Source organism: Alosa sapidissima, chromosome 2 (genome assembly GCF_018492685.1).
Source record: "Alosa sapidissima isolate fAloSap1 chromosome 2, fAloSap1.pri, whole genome shotgun sequence".
Taxonomy (NCBI): Eukaryota; Metazoa; Chordata; class Actinopteri; order Clupeiformes; family Clupeidae; genus Alosa; species Alosa sapidissima.
The window spans coordinates 29,610,569-29,617,506 of record NC_055958.1 but is presented as its reverse complement, the minus strand read 5'-3'; positions in this window follow the sequence as shown (position 1 = coordinate 29,617,506).

Below are 6,938 nucleotides of genomic sequence, written 5' to 3'. Positions count from 1 at the left end.
ACAAACAAATCAAGGAAATAATTATTTAAATTGCTTAATTAATGGGGGGGTTTGCTTCGGTGTGGGGTGTCAAGTGATCTTCTCTGCCACCCTGTTTTTTTTTCTTTATTAAGTGAAAATACACACACACACACACATGTACACACACACACACCACACACACACACACACACACACACCTTCTCCTCTGCTGTGCCCTTGCCTTCTAAGCTATGGTTGACAGCGGACGATGGGCACACTCGATATGTTAAGTAGCCCCTTCAGACAACTCGGGGCCAAGACAGGTTCACATTGACTATACACACATATACTTTTACCCCCTTCTCTTCAGTTCAAGGTTGATATGTGTGTGGGGTTTTCTCTTAATTAAGCCAAGCTTAGATACACATTATCAAATTAGTCTGTTCACTTATTTATTTTCTGTTTTTAATTTAAAACGATTTGGTGCCCTCCCATTTGGCCTCTGCCTAATGTGGCATAATATGAGTAAATGTGTGGAAAATATGTTTTTTAAAATGACTCCTTCCTTAGATCTAATTTAATTATTTGTTAGGAGTTAAACCAAGGTAAATGCTTCAAACTATTGTAAAGTTTTAACAAATAGTGTCTTAAAGTACCATTAATTATGATTCATTCAAATATTTTTTTTCTTTCTAAAATATCAAGAAAATAATGATAATTTCCCAGGTAGATATGATGTCTTCTTTGACTAAATACATATCCTTCCATTTTTGGGAATGCCATGGTAGACCTTTAGTAGCAGGCACGTTGTAGTTTTAAAGAACCAAAAGCTTTCAATTTGGAGCACCAACACGACGTTGAGGAGGTTCCTTTTAAGCTCGTAAAGGTTTAGAACCGACCAAATTAAGGAGCCCACTCTCCCCCCGTCCCTGATCCCTGCACAAGATCCCGGAAAGCCAGAGGATCTTTCCTCTTTCTTCCTCCTCTTTTTCCTCCTCTTCTCCCCTCAAGGTGGCAGCTAGCGAGGTCCATGGAACGCATTAGCGGCGGACGCCAGCACAGCTGATCCGCAAGAGCTACCGTGAGTCAGCCGAGCTAAAGCCCTGCTATTAATTATTGTTTATTTGGGAGCCCCCCCCCCCCCCCCCCCCCAGGGCCCCCTCAGCACCCCCCCCCCGCCTCCCACCTCCTCCCTCTCCCCTGTTCAAACGGACAAGATAAGAGGACCCTGAGGAAAACACACTGGCCATTTCCTTTTCTCTATCTTTTTCTCTATCTTTTTCTTTTTCTCTATCTTTTTCTTTTTCTCTATAATTTTCTTTTTCTCGTCTTTTTCCCCCTCAAGGGACGGAGGGTGAGCAGGCAGTGTTATCGCTGAGATTGGCCCTCTTTCAAATTGGGCTTCATGAGCAACCCTCTCCGTCATTTGATTTGTTTTTTGGCTGGGATGAGTGTGACTGCGAGAGAGGCAAATGGGTTGTCACGGTGATGAGAGAGATCCATCGTATCGGAGGAGGTGGAGGGATTGACAATTTGCAGCCCCGGCAACAAAATCTGATGTTCCCATCATTTGACCCTAAGCGCTGTCGGCAGCCTTTCTAGAGAGGGATCTCTCAACAACAACAAAAAAAGAAATCAAGCAAATTATGATGCCCTGCACAAAAAAGAGAGATAACACAGACTTAACAAAGTGGCTTGGCTTGTTATGAAAGATTTGATTTCAGCACATTAGAGGATGAGTCATCTTTATCTAGTTAAATGCTAATCTAACTCCATTCAAATGTGCATGTGCAAAATTAAATCAAAGTTGCTATGCGCATATGCTAAATTAAAACAAATATGGCATGTGAATATGTTAAATGAAATCAAAGATTCCATTTACATATTTATGCTAAATAACTCTAACTCAAGAAGCTGAAACTGGAAGGATGGATAAAAAATATGTTTGCATGACTGGTGTGTGTGTGTGTGTGTGTGTGTGTGTGTGTGTGTGTGTGTGTGTGTGTGTATGTGTGTGTGTGTGTGTGTATGTGTGTGTGTGTATGTGTGTGTGTGTGTGTGTGTGTGTGTGTGTGTGTGTATGTGTGTGTGTGTGTGTGTATGTGTGTGTGTGTGTAAGAGTGTTTGTATTCATGTGTGTTTCTGTTTTCTGGACCATGGCATGCAGGTGGTGTGTGTGTGCGAGGGGGGGGGGGGCTTTCTAACAGAGGCTGCCACCCGACACACACATGCTCCCATGAGCCTGCAGTCACCCAATGAGCTACAGGCTGTTGGGGGTGGCGGTGGGCTGGATTTGCAGTGATCCCAAGAGGAAGCCAAAACAAGAGGAAACATTAACTCTTAAATAAAACCCAGGAAACAAGGTTAACTGCCACTCCTCCAACTCAGAGCCATTGACCAGGGCTATTTTTTGCCCAATTATCCTTGGTTAACAGGATTAATTACTCCCAACTTCTTGCCTTTTCTTCCCCCTCCAAGCAAATGGGCAATAAATCTGTAGCCGCAGCAGAAAGGCTGGGAACACCACCCTTAATTAGCATAACAAGTTGCAAAATCATTATGGCCCTAAAACGCTTACAGAGAAAACAACATCTAAAGCATCCAGGATGTTGTCTGGAATTTAGGAGGGCAATTAAATGGCATAATAATGTTGTGGGGCTGGTGGGGGGTAGGAGGGGCAACCGGACCCAGACCAGGAAGGGCACCGCCAGGAAGGCCCAGGTGACTGGCTGGGTGCAACAGGCAGAATTCTGGGAGGGAAGTCCATCACACCTGCTGAGGGGGCAAGAACCAGCACATTTTATACACTGATAACTCTCAGGCAGATCTGTGTCTGATATTTAGTTTAAACACACATATATTTATAGTTATGGTTATTTTGTTTGCATATTGTCTACATATTGTTATTTTTGTCACACACACACACACACACACACATACACATGTAACAGAGGTCATAATTCGTCCGCCGCTCACGGCCCTCGAACCCGCCACCTCGACACACACCGGCATGGGAGTTGAACGCTCTAACCACTGATCTAAAAGCCCAGGCTTCCAACTCAGTGGTTAGAAGCGTTCTTAAGGTTAGGGTTGTGAGGATTTACACGGGCAACTAGCACGCTAGCTCAGTTCGCCTCCGTTACACAAACACACACACACACCACTGCCATATCATCTGTCATGTTGCTGTTGTGTCATATCATAGCATACATATGTAGGCCTCAACACCAGCATATACAGACATAGACACTGCTCACTCGCTCTCTCTCGCTCTCGCTCGCTCTCTCTCTCTCTCTCTCTCTCTCTCTCTCAGGCTGGACAGTCTGACAGCAAACAGCCTCTGTCTGAGTACCACGGAGCACAAGTGAGGTGCGCCCTGGCCTTTGTGTTTGACTGGTGCTCACTTTACACACTGGCTGAGCAGACACGCATCTTTTCACTATTACATGTTATTTGTGAGTCAGTGTCAGACATGACTCTCCCCCTGCCTCTCCCTCCCTTCCTCCCTCCCTCCCTCCCTCCCTCCCTTTCTCCCTCTCTCTCGCTCTGTTTCACTCTCTCTCACACACATACACATACACTTACACACGCACATACACCCACACACACTCTCCCTTGCGAACACATTTGCCTCCCATGGCCCAATCAGAGCACATGTTTGCCTGTTAAAATTTACGACTCTTTTAAGTCTTCAATTATGCTCCGGTCAAGCAGGCCTGTTATTCTGCTTCCTCATAATATTTTCACAATGGACACAAATATGTAAGGACCTCATTAACCCACTGCTCCTATTATTTATATAGAGACACTGTTATTAGAGCAGTGAGAGATAGACATAGAGAGAGAGAGAGAGGAAAGAGAGAGTGAAAGAGGGAAAAAAGAGAGAAAGAAAACACCAGCAGCGCCTGCAAGCCGCACAGTGGACTGTGTCGCTGAACTGATTAATGCCGCTCTCGGCCAAAAAAATGTAACACTCCCCAAGACTGGGGGCCAGAAAACCAGAGCGCTTTCCAGCCAACCAGTTTACCCCCCACCCCCAACTCTCTCTCACACACACACACACACACACATACACACACACGGTCCACCCCACACCCCCAAATCTCCAGCGTCCACGTGCTTTCACTAACCTGTCCTGACAAGCAACGAGATTAGCGTAATCTTACATCAGTGCAGAGGAGCAGAAGGAGCAGATGGATCCTTCAGCCTGCTACCAGCCTCCCCTCCCCTCCACCAGGCCCCCCTCCGCTCCCTTCTCACCCCTCCCCAAACTACTACTGCACCCGTCCAACGCTCACACACACACACACACACACACACACACACACACAGACATACACACACAGACATACAAACACACACACATACACATACATATATATGCACACACACAAACACACACATACACATACATATATACACACACTCAAACACACACACACATACACGCACACACATATATGCACACACACAAACACACACATACACATACATATATACACACACTCAAACACACACATACACATACAAACACACACACACGCACACACACACACACACACGCACGCGTGTGCGCACACACACACACACACACACACACACACACACACATACATATATACACACACTCAAACACACACACACATATATATATATATACAGACACTCTCTCTCACACACACACACACTGAAATTCACACGCACTCGCATACACATGCAGACAATCACATGAGCATACACACATGCACATACACAGACAAACACATGCACACAGACACATACACACACACACACTCATTGCAAGCAAGCTGAAACACTCAGACACACACACACACACACACACATCCCCATAAGGCTTTAGCGGAGCAGTGCTTAGCATGCACAATGGCTGGAGCTTGGCTGTTGTAATCGATGTGCTATCAGCAAATTGCCGCTAACAGCTTTGCATGATGCTGTTAAGGGAATACCAGCGGCCCTCACCTTCCCTGCTCATCTCGCCTCTCGGCTGTTCGCCACTACCGAGGCACACACACACACACACACGCCAGGAACAAGACAACATAGATGTATCTCACTAATTTTCCATCATATTCATCTGATTTATTCATGGACTACTGACTTCAAGTAATTATGGAAAAATAAAAATGAAAATGATAAGAGACATGAATGAGGAGAGTGTCGGCTAACACTCGTAAAATATTATATTATGAGAGTACCGTTTCTCTGCTTTTGCGCGTGTGTGTGTGTGTGTGTGTGTGGGTGTGCAAGTGAGAGAATGAGAGTGAGGGCAGGTGAAAGAGGTAGAGCATTTCCATCTATCTATAAACGTGTGTGTGTGTGTGTGTGTGTGTGTGTGTGGAGGGGGGGGATTTGTGTGGTTGCTAATTACGACAGCCAGACCAGGCTGGGACTGACAGCGGAGCAGCAGAAGCAAATCTGGAGGGGAAAACTGATCCTGGATGAATAATAACACTACTGCCCAAAAAGGACAAGAGAAAGCAGGCTGGGGAATTGAACCGCGGTTTCTAACACTTGTCATCTGCTCTGTAAAACTGAGTTTGTCTTTTTACAGTTTCCCTGGTAAATAGCACTAACTTTGCTACGCCGAACAGATGGGCTTGCTAATTAGCTTGCTTCATGCCACCCGTTTGTTTATACAAAGAGAAAGTGAGGTTTCCAGACATTTTGACACATTTTATTATCATATCATACCTTTTGTTATCAAAAGTCATACCTCTTAAAGTCATACTTCCTGATTGCTATCGAGCATTATTGCACATACTGTACACATACACATAATATTGTACATATAGACCATTACACAAAGATAAGATACACACACACACACACACACACGCACACACGCGCACAGACACACACGCACACACACACACACACACACACGCACACACGCACACACACACACGCGCGCAGACACACACGCACACACACACACGCATGCACACACACAAATATACCCACACACAGATGTCACACAATACAAGTGAGACAATGGAAGATTGTGTTTGTTTGTGTCAATGTATGTTGTGGAACTGTATTGTGTGTGTTAGTTTGTGAGATGTTTACATGTGAGATGACTCATGTGTACCTATATGTGGTTGTATATTTATTTGCATGCGCGTGTGTGTGTGTGTGTGTGTGGTGTATTTTTGTGTCAATCTGTGGTTACTCTGGGTGTACCCATAAGTGTCATATATCAATATGTGTGTATTTGTGAGTCTGAGTATTTGTTTGTCTCACGTCGACTGCAGGTATGTGTGTGTGTGTGTGTGTGTGTGTGTGTGTGTGTGTGTGTGTGTGTGTGTGTTTTGTGTGTGTGTGTGTGTGTGGTGAGTGCCCCCACAGCTCCCAGCTGTTGTCTAGCAGGGAGGAGATTGACAGGATGATGTCATCGACCGCGCAAGGGGAGTTCTCCTGATGATCCCGGTCAAGCCACATTTCTTTCCATTTATGTATTAAAGCAGCACTCTCACACTCTCACACACTCACACACTCACACACTCACGTCTCTCCGCCTCCACCGCACTGCCCGGGCCTGGTGGTCGGGGGATCTCCGTCTGGTGTGTGTGGCGCGGGACACCCGCCGAGCCTCGCCGCGGAGAGGAAGCGGGGCCTCGGGACACACGCTGGGGTCGCTGCGTGCACGCTAGCGCCGCGCACTCGGCTACGGTCGCGGCACGCTATGCTTAGTAAACACACCGTGACTATGCGTTCGGCGGAGGCAGGGCTGACGCTCCCGTAGCCTACAGAGTGGGATGACAGAGCAGGACACGGTGGAGATAAAGAATTCAAATGGCCAAATGCCCCTAAAGCACAGACAGTGAAACAATCCTCCCCCCACTAGACAGACCATGTGTGGTGTGCGTAATGGTATAGAGTGGCAGCTTTTGCTCCATTCAGGTGAACGCTACACAGCAGTGGTGGTGAATATCCTTTACAGTGCAGAGAAAATACCA